The following is a 13857-nucleotide window of genomic DNA, read 5'->3' on the forward strand; positions in this document are numbered from 1 at the left end:
TATACCGTCGCTAAAATGGGAAATAAGCCTAGCTTCCCTCTAGACACCCCACTCGGTTGTCTTTTGGCCAACTGGGAGGGATACCAACTGGGAGGGCTAAAAAAGAAAAAACTTATCAAATACTGTACGCAATACTGGCCTACTTACTCCCTGGGAGGAGGGGAAAAATGGCCCCAGTCAGGATCACTTGGACACAACACCATTTTACAGCTCAGTCTATACTGCAGACGTGAGGATAAATACAAGGAAGTTCCCTATGTCCAGGCCTTTATGGCCCTCTACCAGGATTCCGAAAAAAAGGGAAAATATAAGCTTGAGGACTTTGATAAATGCTCTTCCAAAATCCTTTTAGCAAGGTCTGAAACAGAAGATCCCCTTGACCTTCTCTTGACCTCCTCTGCTTCAGCAGAGAGGCCACGAGGAAAGGAGGGTCAGACACGCCCGGAAGTCATGAGCCCGGGGCACGGAAGTTAGGAGGCTAGGCCCAGAAGTCACGAGGCTGGGCCGGAAGTCATGGGATCCGAAGGGGAGTCACTCCCAATCGCCTCGGCTCCTTCTCCATATGTCCCCTCCCCCATGGGGTTACAATCAGGAAGTAAGCTTTGTCCTCCACAGAAGGAAAGGTCATCCTCAGACGAAATCTGTCCCCTAAGAGAGGTACCAGATGGGGAGGGGGGAACTATGCACGTTCATGTTCTGTTCTTTATGCAAGACATTACCCAATGCAAGGAGCAATTGGGCTCATATTCTGAGAACCCCCCAAAATTTAAGGATGAATTTGAGCATCTTAGCCTTAACTTCTCCCTCACCTGGAGAGATATAATGGTCATCCTCACCCGGTGTTGTAATGATGAGGAAAAAGCTCGAATCCTAGATCAGGCTAGAAAAGTGGCTGATGAAAGGCAGCGGGTAGATGTCAGTCTGGGCTCTGCCGAAGAGGCAATTCCCTCGACAGAGCCAGACTGGGATCCTAATACAAGGGCAGGAAAGGAATCCTTAAGACACCTGATTACCTGCCTACTACAGGGAATGACCCAGGGTGTGCAAAAGTTGTTAATTATAATAAGATAAAAGAGGTTACACAGGAAGAGAATGAAAATCCAGCTCTTTCTTTGGGCAGAATCACAGAAGCTTTTAAAAACTTTACCAAGACAGATTTAAAAAGTATGGAAGGACGAGTCCTGTTGGCCCATTCCTTCATAACCCAGGCAGCCCCACACATAAGGAGAAAATTACAAAAAACTAGGAAAAGGATCAGAGACCCCAATTTCCGATTTGGTGGAGGAGGCAAATAGGGTGTTTTTGAACAGGGACCGGGAGGAGGAAGCAAGAAGGGAGCAAAAAGAAGTCCAAAAAGAGAGAATAGAGAGGCAGACCCAGGCCTTGGCCCAACAACAGGCTAAAATCCTGCCCTTGATTCATCCTGCCACTATGTGAGAGTCCCGGGGAGAGCAAGGAAGAAAAAAAGATCTTAACAATCCACCGCGGCTGAGCCACACCCAGTGTGCCTACTGCAGAGAGGATGGGCATTGGAAAAGGGAGTGTCCATATCACCCTAAGGGAAGGCGTATGGTGACCCCTACACCTGGTCCCTCTGTGTTAGTCCTAGGCGACCGAGACTGAGGGTGCCCAGCGGCTCAAGAAACCCCCGCGAATGGTGAGATCCAGATCACTCCTCTCGACCCTTGGGTAACTCGACAAATAGAAGGTAAGGATGTGAACTTTCTTTTAGACACAGGGGCTGCCTTCTCCGTTCTTCCTTTCCGATTAGGACCTTTAGACTCCCAGACTAAAATGGTGATGCGGTAGATGGAAAACCCCAAAGCCGGAATTTTACTAAGCCCCTCCATTGTAAGGTGGGAAAATTGCAAGGAACCCAACCCTTCTTATACATCCCTGGTTGCCTTGCTCCCCTACTGGGGAGAGACCCTCTTTGCTGCCTCCAAACCAGAGTGATTTGGGGGAAGGTAGAAGTTGATAATTTTCTTTGCCTAGTGTCTGAATACTGACTTCCCTGCATTGGCTCCAGAGCAATCTTGCATTCCTCATCAAACAGGACAAGGGGCTTGATTTCATTTAGGCAACTCCACTGATTCCCCGAGAACAGTGTCCCAAGTCTAGAGGAACACGAAGTTCAGCACAGAACCTCGAGAAAGGCTCCGTGTACCCCAAATCATTTGGAGATGAGAGCTGATTCCCTGGCTTCGACTCAAGAGGAATGCCAACTTTCCACAAGCCTCTCTAGAGGATGCTTCTCTCAGCTATAAGTATGTGAGAAGGACCCTGAGTTTGCTGCTTCAAGTGGAATGGTCACCGAGATTCCGTGACTCAAAATAAGGCCAGATTCCCTGCAGTGACTTGAATGCAGACTCGTCTTTCATGACACAAGATGAAGGGATGTCTGAATCCCCTGTGGAGACCCTAGAGAAAGCCCTAGTTCCCTGCCTTTTCTCGACAGGAGGCCTCACATTCTTCTGAAACCTCGAGAGGCATGCGGAGTTAAATGCTACAAAGGAGAGGATGGCTGCCACCTCTTGAAAATTGATAGGAATCTCTGCCAGGCTTGCCAGCTAAGGAACAGGTCAAGGACACAATCACTAGAGCACCTGAGAAATGAAAGACTAGGAAAGATGGAGTTGAGAGGGACGGAGTCAGCTCGTGACTGATTCCGACGACTTTATTGAGGGGTAACATACATATATATGCTCACAGGACTCACCAAATTTTAGAACAAAGACATGCATACGTGCAGAACTGCAGACACTAGTTTTAGCTCATGAATTTTATCTCAACTCTTTAAGACTAGCAGAGGATGGCACTGGAGTCTTACAATCAGTTAAAGATTCACAGGAGCCTGATAATCTTGTCAGAGTCAGGAGAATGGGCAAATGGCGGCTGCAGCAATTTCGTTGAGGGAGATGAGAAAGGCCAATTTGCACTTTAATAAATCAGGGGTTGCGGGACAGAGAGGGACCCTTTGATCTCTGCCAGGGCCGAGAGGGGCCTGAGCAGTCAGGCCGGCTCCCCGCAAATCTCAAAATTCCTGTGGCAACTGGAAAGAACACTGGGTCTCCCCCATCATCTCGAGAGGTATTCCTATTGTCCTGCCAAGCCTCGAGGAGAATGCCAATGTGTCCCTCGCAACTAGACAGGAGTACTGACGTCGCTGAAACAACACGAGTTTTAAAGGGCCAACCCGCCGTAACTCGAGAACATACCCCAGGATCCAGCCACAACTCGAGAAAACTATGAGAACTCCCCATCGCCGCGTGATGAGGCCCGATTCTCCGGCATTGCATGCAGAGCAAGTCCGTGTTCCCCATCAAACACGACAGGAGCCTTGACTTCCTAGATGAAACTCCACATAGTCCCCAAGAACTCTGTCACAAGTCTAGAGGGACTCTGAGGTCAATGCAGCAACACGAAAGAGCCCCGTGTACCACAAATTAACTCGAGATGAGGCCTGATTCCCCTGCATTGGTTCCAGAGCAATCTTGCATTCCTCATATAACAGGACAAGTGGCTTGACTTCATTTAGGCAACTTCAGTGATTCCCCGAGAACACCGTCCCAAGTCTAAAGGAACACGAGGTTCAACATAGCAACTCGAGAAAAGCTCCATGTACCCAAAATCATTTGGAAATGAGAGCTGATTCCCTGACTTCAACTCAAGAGGAATGCCAACTTCCCACAAGCAGCTCAAGCAGAGGCTTTTCTCAGCTCTAGGTATGTGAGAGGGACCCTGAGTTTGCTGCCTCAAGTGGAATGGACACCAAGATGCCCTGACTCGAAGTAAGGCCAGATTTCCCTGCAGTGACTTGAATGCAGGCTCGTCTTTCATCTCACAAGATGAAGGGATGTCTGAATCCCCTGTAAAGACCCTAGAGAAAGCCATCATTCCCTGCCTCATCTAGACAGGACGCCTCACATCCCTTTGACAACACAATGGAACGCGGAGTTCAATGCTCCAAAAGGAGACGATGACTGACTCCTCTTGAAAATTGACAGGAATCCAAGTATCCCTGTGGCAACTTGAAAGGACACTGGGTCTCCTGCCTCACCTCGAGAGGCATCCCTATTGCCCTGCCAAGCCTTGAAGAGAATGCCAAGTTGTCCCTCACAACTAGACAGGAGTCCTAACGTCGCTGAAGAAACACGAGTTTTGAGGGGCCATCCCCATCGTCACTCGAGAATATAACCCAGGTTCCCGCCGTAACTCGAGAAAAACCGTGAGACTTCCCGCTGGATGAGAGATGAGATCAGATTTCCCTGTATTGTGTGCAGAGCAACTCCGTATTCACCATCAAACATGAATGGAACCTTGACTTCCTTGATGGAACTCCAGAGAGTCCCCAAGAACACTGATACAAGTCTAGACGGACCCTGAGGTCACCGCAGCAACACGAAAGAGCTCAGTGTACCGCAAATCAACTAGAAATGAGGCCAGATTCCCCTACATTGGCCCCAGAACCGTCTGGCATTCCCCATCAAACACGACAAGTGGCTCGACTTCATTTAGGCAACTCCAGAGATTCCCCGAGAACACCGTCCTAAGTATAGAGGAACACAACGTTCAGCACGGCAACTAGAAAAGAGCTCCCTGTACCTCAAATCATCTCCAGATGAGAGCTGATTCCCTGACTTTGACTCAAGAGGAATGCCAGCTTTAAACAACACCTAAAGAGGAGGCTTCTCTCAGTTATAGGTACGTGAGAGGGACCCTGAGTTTGCTGCCTCAAGTGGAATGGACACCGAGATGCCCTGACTCGAAATAATGCCGGATTTCCCTGCGGTGACTTGAATGCAGGCTCGTCTTTCATCTCACAAGATGAAGGGATGTCTGAATCCCCTGTGGAGACCCTAGAGAATACCCTAGTTCCCCGCCTCATCTCGACAGGAGGCCTCACATCCCATTGACAACACTAGAAGCACGCGGAGTTCAATTCTTCAAAAGGAGACGAAGACTGACTCCTCTTGAAAACTGACAGGAGTCACAGTATCGCTCGGGCAACTGCAAAGGGAAACTTGGTCTCCCGCCTCACCTCGAGAGGTGTCCCTATTGTCCTGCCAAGCCTCGAGGAGAATCCCAAGGTGTTCCTCGCAACTAGACAGGAGTCCTGACGTCGCTGAACAAACACGAGTTTTGAAGGGCCATCCCCGCCATAACTTGAGAACATAACCCAGGTTCCCGCTGCAACTCCAGAAAAACAATGACACTTTCCCCTCGCCACGAGGTGAGGCCCGATTCCCTTGCAATGGATGCAGAGTCAGTCCGTGTTCCCCATCAAACACGTAAGGAGCCTTGACTTCCTTGATGGAACTCCAGAGAGTCCCCAGGAACACTGTCACAAGTCTAGAGGGACCGTGAGGTCCCCGCAGCAACATGAAAGGGCTCTGTGTACTTCAAATCAACTCGAGATGAGGCCCGATTCCCATGCACTGTGTGCAAGGCAAGTCCGTGTTCCCCATCAAACACGAAAGGAGACTTGACTTCCTTGATGGAACTCCAGAGAGTCCCCAGGAACACTATCACAAGTCTAGAGGGACCCTGAGGTCCGCGCAGCAACATGAAAGCGCACCGTGTACTTGAAATCAACTCGAGATGAGGCCCGATTCCCCTGCATTGTCTCCAGAGCCATCACGCATTCCCCATCAAACACGACAAGTCGCTTGACTTCCTTTAGGCAACTCCAGAGATTACCCGAGAATAGCCTCTCAAGTCTAGTGTAACACCAAGTCCAGCACAGTTACTCGAGAAAACCTCCTTGTATCCCAAATCATCTCGAGATGAGAGTTGATTCCCTGGCTTCAACTCAAGAGGAATGCCAACTTTCCACAAGCCCCTCAAGAGGAGGCTTCTCTCAGCTATAGGTATGTAAGAGGGACCCTGAGTTTGCTGCGTCAAGTGGAATGGACACGGAGATGCCCTGACTCGAAATTAGGCCGGATTTCCCTGCAGTGACTTGAAGGCAGGCTCGTCTTTGATCACACAAGATGAAGGGATGTCTGAGTCCCCTGTGGAAACCCTAGAGAAAGCCCGAGTTCCCCAGTTCATCTTGACAGGAGGCCTCACATCCTTTTGAAAACTTGAGAGGCACCTGGAGTTAAATGCTTCAAAAGGAGAGGATGGCTGCCACCTCTTGAAAATTGATAGGAATCCCAAAATTCCTGTGGCAAATGGAAAGGACTCTGGTTCTCCCCCTCACATCGAGAGGCGTCCCTATTGTCCTACCAAGCCTTGAGGAGAATGCTGATGTGTCCCTCGCAACTAGACAGGAGTCCTGACGTCGCTGAAACAACACGAGATTTGAAGGGCCATACCCGCCGTAACTCGAGAACATACCCCAGGATCCCGCCACAACTCGAGAAAACCATGAGAATTCCCCCTCACCATGAAATGAGGCCCAATTGCCCTACGTTGCGTGCAGAGTAAGTCCGTGTTCCCCATCAAGCACGAAACGAGCCTTGAGTTCCTTGATGGAACTCCAGAGAGTCCACAAGAGCACTCTCACAAGTATAGAGGGACCTTGAGGTCCCCACAGCAACACGTAAGCACGCCGTGTACTCCAAATCAACTCGAGATGAGGCCCGATTTCCCTGCATTGCGTGCAGAGCAAGTCCGTGTTCCCCATCAAACACAAAAGGAGCCTTGACTTCCTAGATTAAACGCCACATAGTCCCCAAGAACTCTGTCACAAGTCTAGAGGTACCCTGAGGTCAATGCAGCAACACAAAAGAGCCCCGTGTACCACAAATCAACTGGAGATGAGGCCCGATTCCCCTGCATTGGCTCCAGAGCAATCCTGCATTCCTCATAAAACAGGACAAGTGGCTTGACTTCTTTTGGCAATTCCAGAGATTCCCCGAGAACACCGCCCCAAGTCTAGAGGAACACAAAGTTCAACACAGCAACTCGAGAAAAGCTCCGTGTACACCAAATCATTTCGAGATGAGAGCTGATTCCCTGGCTTCGAATCAAAAAGAATGCCAACTTTCCACAAGCAGCTCAAACGGAGGCTTTTCTCAGCTCTAGGTATGTGAGAGGGACCCTGAGTTTGCTGCCTCAAGTGGAATGGACACCGAGATGCCCTGACTTGAAATAAGGCCGGAATTCCCTGCAGTGACTTGAATGCAGGCTCGTCTTTCATCTCACAAGATGAAGGGACATCTTAATCCCCTGTGGAGACCCTAGAGAAAGCTCTAGTTCCCTGCCTTTTCTCGACAGGAGGCCTCACATCCCTTTGACAACACGATGGAATGCGGAGTTCAATGCTTCAAAAGTAGACGATGACTGTCTCCTCTAGAAAATTGACAGGAATCCCAGTATCTCTGTGGCAACTTGAAAGGACACTGGGTCTCCCGACTCACCTCGAGAGGTGTCCCTATTGCCCTGCCAAGCCTCGAGGAGAATCCCGATTTGGCCATCGCAACTAGTCAGTAGTCCTGACGTCCTGAACAAACACGAGTTTTGAGGAGCCAACCCCGTCGTCACTTGAGAATATTACACATGTTCCCTCTGCAACTCTTGAAAAAACATGAGACTTCCCGCTGGATGAGAGATGAGATCAGATTCCCCTGCATTGCGTGCAGCGCAATTCTGTGGACCCCATCAAACATGAAATGAGCCTTGACTTCCTTGATGGAACTCCAGAGAGTCCTCAAGAACACTGATACAAGTCTAGACAGACCCTGAGGTCACCACAGCAACACGAAAGAGCTCGGTGTACCCAACTCAAGATGAGGTCAGATTCCCCTACATTGGCTCCAGAGCCATCTGGCCTTCCGCATTAAACACGACAAGTGACTTGACTTCCTTTAGGCAACTCCAGAGATTCCCGGAGAACACCGTCCTAAGTATAGAGGAACATTATGTTCAGCACAGCAACTAGAAAACAGCTCCGTGTACCTCAAATCATCTCGAGATGAGAGCTGATTTCATGGCTTTGACTCAAGAGAAACACCAGCTTTAAACAACACCTAAAGAGGAGGCTTCTCTCAGCTATAGGTACCTGAGAGGGACCCTAAGTTTGCTTCCTCAAGTGGAATGGACACCGAGATGCCCTGACTCGAATTAAGGCCAGAATTCCCTGCAGTGACTTGAATGCAGGCTCGTCTTTCATCTCACAAGATGAAGGGATGTTTGAGTCCCCTGTGAATACCCTACAGAAAGCCCTAGTTCCCCGCCTTATCTCGACAGGGGGCCTCACATCCCTTAACAACACGAGTGGAACGTGGAGTTCAATGCTTCAAAAGTAGACGATGACTGTCTCCTCTTGAAAATTGACACGAATCCCAGTATCCCTGTGGCAACTTGAAAGGACACTGGGTCTCCCGCCTCACCTTGAGAGGCGTCCCTATTGCCCTGCCAAGCCTCGAAGAGAATCCCGAGTTGTCCCTCACAACTAGACAGGAGTCCTTATGTCGGTGAATAAACACGAGTTTGGAGGGGCCATCCCCGTCGTCACTCAAGAATATAACCCAGGTTCCCTCCGCAACTTGAGAAAAACAATGAGACTTCCCGCTCGATGAGAGATGAGGTCAGATTCCACTGCATTGCGTGCAGATCAATTCCGTGTTCCCCTTCAAACATGAAAGGAGCCATGACTTCCTTGATGGAACTCCAAAGAGTCCCCAAGAACACTGATACAAGTCTAGAGGGACCCAGAGGTCACTGCAACAACACGAAAGAGCTCGGTGTACCCCAAATCAACTCGAGATGAAGCCAGATTCTCCTACATTGGCTGCAGAGTCATCCGGCCTTACCCATCAAGCATGACAAGTGGCTTGACTTCCTTTAGGCAACTCCAACGATTCCCCGAGAAATCCGTCCTAAGTATAGAGGAACACCACGTTCAGCACAGCAACTAGAAAACAGCTCCGTGTACCTCAAATCAGCTCAAGATGAGAACTGATTCCCTGGCTTTGACTCAAGAGGAATGCCAGCTTTATTTTTTTTTTTTTAATTTTTTATTTTTCAGTGGGTTTTATCATACATTGATATGAATCAGCCATAGAGTGGAATGCCAGCTTTAAACAACACCTAAAGAAGAGGCTTCTCTCAGCTATAGGTACATGAGAGGGACCCTGAGTTTGCTGCCTCAAGTGGAATGGACACCGAGATGCCCTGACTTGAAATCAGGTCGTGTTTCCCTTCAGTGACTTGAATGCAGGCTCGTCTTTCATCCCACAAGATGAAGGGATGTCTGAATCCCCTGTGGAGACCCTAGAGAATACCCTAGTTCCCCGCCTCATCTGGACAGGAGGCCTCACATCCCTTTGACAACACGAGAGGCATGCGGAGTTCAATGCTTCAAAAGGAGACGATGCCCGACTCCTCTTGAAAATTGACAGGAGTCACAGTATCGCTCTGGCAACTGCAAAGGGAAACTTGGTCTCCCGCCTCACCTTGAGAGGCATCCCTATTGCCCTGCCAAGCCTTGAAGAGAATCCCGAGTTGTCCCTAGCAACTAGACAGGAGTCCTGACGTCACTGAACAAACACGAGCTTTGAGGGGCCATCCCCATTGTCACTCGAGAATATAACCCAGGTTCCCTCAGCAATTCGAGAAAAACCATGAGACTTCCCGCTTGATGAGAGATGAGACCAGATTCCCTTGCATTGAGTTCAGAGCAAGTTCGTGTTCCCCATCAAACATGAAAGGAGCCTTGACTTCCTTGATGGAACTCCAGAGAGTCCCCAAGAACACTCTCATAAGTATAGAGGGACCCTGAGGTCCCCACAGCAACACAAAAGCGTTCTGTGTATTCCAAATCAACTCGAGATGATGCCTGATTCCCCTGTATTGTCTCCAGAGCCATCCCGCGTTCCCCATCAAACACGACAATTGGCTTGACTTCCTTTAGGCAACTCCAGAGATTCCACGAGAATACCATCACAAGTCTAGAGGAACACCAAGTTCAGCACAGCACCTCGAGAAAAGCTCCGTGTACGCCAAATAATCTCGAGATGAGAGCTGATTCCCTGGCTTTGACTCAAGAGGAATTTCAACTTTCCACAACCACCTCATGAGGAGGCTTCTCTCAGATATATTTATGTGAGAGGGACCCTGATTTTGCTGCCTCAATTGGAATGACACCGAGATGCCCTGACTCGAAATAAGGCTGAATTCCCTGCAGTGACATAAATGCAGGCTCGTCTTTCATCTCACAAGATGGAGGGATGTCTGAATCCCCTGTGAAGACCCTCGAGAAAGCCCTAGTTCCCCGCCTCATCTCGACAGGAGGCTTCACATCCTTTTGAACCCTCGAGAGGCACGTGGAGTTAAATGCTTCAAAAGGAGAAGCTAGATGTGTAAAGAACAAGAGCAAGTGTCTTCAAGACAGTGGAATCAGCATGTCCAGCGAGGCAGTCAGGAGCTAGAAGTGTTTGAGGAGGAGTTCTGGCAGTGTCAGCAAGATGGAAGGGCTGCCATGAGGTAAAAATCCAGTTTCTTACCATGGCCTCAATGTCCCACCTAAACTGCCCCTGTCCCCCCCCCGCCCCCCCACATATACTCCCCAGGTGTCCACATCACCTAGTCTTTCTGTCCTTTATGTGCTGGTCTCACTCCCACCTCAAGAATGAGAGGTTTGCTGCATTTGCTGTTCTTCTGTCTAGAACGCTCTGCCTGGATGATTCTCATAGCTTCTGGCCCCAGTGGTCAGTAAGGCCTCAGATCAAGTGTCATCTCTGGAGAGAGATCGCTAATTACCACCCCTCACCCAACATTAACTTTTGGTGGTTTTTTCCTCTTCCCATCCCTCACCACTATCAAACGTTATTTCGTTGATTGTTTGAAGTTTGTTTTTTTTTTGTTTGTTTGTTTTATACTCTCCCCTAAAATAGAAGTCCCATGAGTTTATTTTCCTTATTGCTATAACCTAGAAGCATATCTAGAATATAAATGAAACTCAAATAGTACTTGTTGAATTTACAATGAATGAAATAAAGCTTAAAGAGGTAAGGCGAGGTATTAGAAAAGAACTAACCAAATTGTGTGAGAGTAAGGACTTCCTGGAAGAGGTATGTTTTCAGTTATTAAAATCAAAGGGGCAAGAGAGCGAAGGTGGCGTGCAGGTAACAAACAAGAATTGTGGAAATCACTCGTTCATCCCCGTCCTTTTTCACTAGATTAGGAACACCTTTAGCACTGGACGGAGAAGGTGATGGCACCCCACTCCAATACTCTCATCTGGAAAATCCCATGGACGGAGGAACCTGGTGGGCTGCAGTCCATGGGGTAGCAAAGATTCGGACATGACTGAGCAACTGAATTGAACTGAACTGAGTGCTTCCTGGGTGGCTCAGATGGTAAAGAATCCGTCTGTAATGCAAGAGACCTGGGTTTGATCCCTGGGTTGGAAGATCCCTTGGAGGAGGTCATTGCAACCCACTCCAGTAATGCATCACTAGCTGCATATCAGCGCCACAGGCTTAAATGATATTTTGCATGCATGTGTGCCTGCTAAATCATCATTTAGCAGACATCTCAGACTCTTTGGTACCCCCATGGGCTATTGCCCATCACGTTCCCTTGCCCATGGGGTTTTGCCAGAAAGAATACTGGAGTGGGCAGCCCATCCCCATCTCTTTCCTCTTCTTCAAGCCCTGACAGTCTCTTTTCTTTACTTCACGTCCTCACACACACACACACACACACACACACACACACACACACACACACACACATACACACACACACACACACATACACACACACACACACACACACACTAGGAGAGAGTGGGGTGTATTAGATTTTAAGGCCCCTATAACATATTGCCATGAACTGGGTAGCTTAAAACAATGGATATTTACTGTCTCACAGTTTTGGAGCCTCTACATTTGATATCAAGTTGTTGACACGAGTGTGTTTCCCCTGAAATCTGTAGAGAAATCCTCACTTGCCTCTTCCTCAGTATTGGTGGCTGGCCAGCAGTGTTTGGTGTTCCTCGGCTTGCAGGTGCACGACACCAATCTTTTCCTTTGCCATCAAACAGCCTTCTCCCCGTGTGTCTCTTCCTCCATTTGGCTGACTTCTTAGAAGGACACTAGTTATTGGATTAGGGGTCCACCTACTCCAGTATGGCCTCATTTGAACTTAATTATATCGGCAATGATCCTATTTCCAAATAAGTTCATATTGTTGAGTACTTGAGGTGAGGAATTCAACATATCTTTTGAGGAGTGGGAGAATATTCAACCAACAACAGATAGTAACCATGAGGAGAGCATCCCACAGAAACCAAAGACATTGCCTTGATTCCAGAATTTATTCCAAGATGGAGTCCTACTATAGTGGGGGTAGAAGAACAAAGAAACTTTTTAAGTGTGTTTATCCAACTACTATTTGGTTTGCTTATGGACTAACTGGCTTTGATTGACCGGTGTATGCTATCATGAGTTAATGATATTAAAGAAACTGAATGCCTTCATATAAAGGCTGAATGGCCCTGGATACAGGATAGCAGCCCTATTCTTTCTCATAGTTTCCCCCAGCTATCCTGTTTGGAGGGAAATGATGGTGTATAATTTTGATGAGCAAATGGGAGAAGTGATTGTTGTGATGAGGCTGTCACTCTTTGCCAGAGAACTGTCTTTGATGTCTAAAGTATTACTTGGGACCTAGATGAAAGAGTCATAAAATAACAAGCCTAACCAAGGGGATGCAGCTAGCATTTAGGAAATGCACCCATTTTTCTATATCTCCTCTTTTCCTTTGATCAAACGTGTACATATTATTAATAAAAAGAAATACAAATTTTAAAAAGACATGAAGAGGGAATGGTAAAATGAACCCTGCCATAGTCCAAAAGAAAAAAAATCACAGCAATTTCACATCAGGCCCTTTGTTGAGATCCTATACAAGAACAGCAGGATGATTGGGATTCTTAAATGGCAGTGGCTGAAATGGCTAATAAAAGCCTGCTAATGACACAGAATCAAATCACCAAACAAACCCATCTCAAAATCCAGTTTCTCTCGAAGGGAAGGGCATGAACTTTATGGTTGGCACTGTCACTTAATGTAGGACCTTAGGCAAGTTATTTAATCTCTCTCAAGTTTGCTATGTATGAAACTAAGGAAAAGTACCTCGCAAGGCTGTAGTGACAATTCAGCCAAACGCAGGACACATGTAACAGGTGCTTCACTAAATCGAAGCCTTCCACCTCCCAGCCCTGCAAATATATGCAAAATACAATCTTTGCCCACTACCCCTCACCTACTCTTCATCTCATTCTCTTCCTCTCTCTCTCTCTCTCTCTGCCAAAGTTCTTATTTATAATCTAGCAGAGGGTATATAAACAGGAAATGATTTGCATTATTTTTTAAAAACCAGTGTAAAACAATGTAGTATACCCCTGGCTACTTAAGTGCTGACAAACTCGACATTCCTAAAAACAGCAAACACATATTGAGTGATCATTCATGCCAGGCATGGTGCTAGGCATGGAGTATTCACTAGTAAGTGAAACATCTTCCCTCCCTGGTGGAGTCAGTTTAGTGAACTGAATGGTGAAGAAGCAATGAATATATAATTGAAAAATATGTTCAGTGCCCATAAAGAAATGATCAGGTGCAATGATGGAGACTAATGAAAGGGCAGGTGGGATACTTAGTTTAGGAAGGATGGCCTTTCTGAGGTGACATTTAAACTGAAACCTGAAAGATGAGAAGCTAGATGTGTAAAGAACAAGAGCAAGTGTCTTCAAGACAGTGGAATCAGCATGTCCAGCGAGGCAGTCAGGAGCTAGAAGTGTTTGAGTAGGAGTTCTGGCAGTGTCAGCAAGATGGAAGGGCTGCCATGAGGTAAAAATCCAGTTTCTTACCATGGCCTCAATGTCCCACCTAAACTGCC

This window comes from Muntiacus reevesi, chromosome 3, assembly GCF_963930625.1.
Source record: "Muntiacus reevesi chromosome 3, mMunRee1.1, whole genome shotgun sequence".
Classification (NCBI taxonomy): Eukaryota; Metazoa; Chordata; class Mammalia; order Artiodactyla; family Cervidae; genus Muntiacus; species Muntiacus reevesi.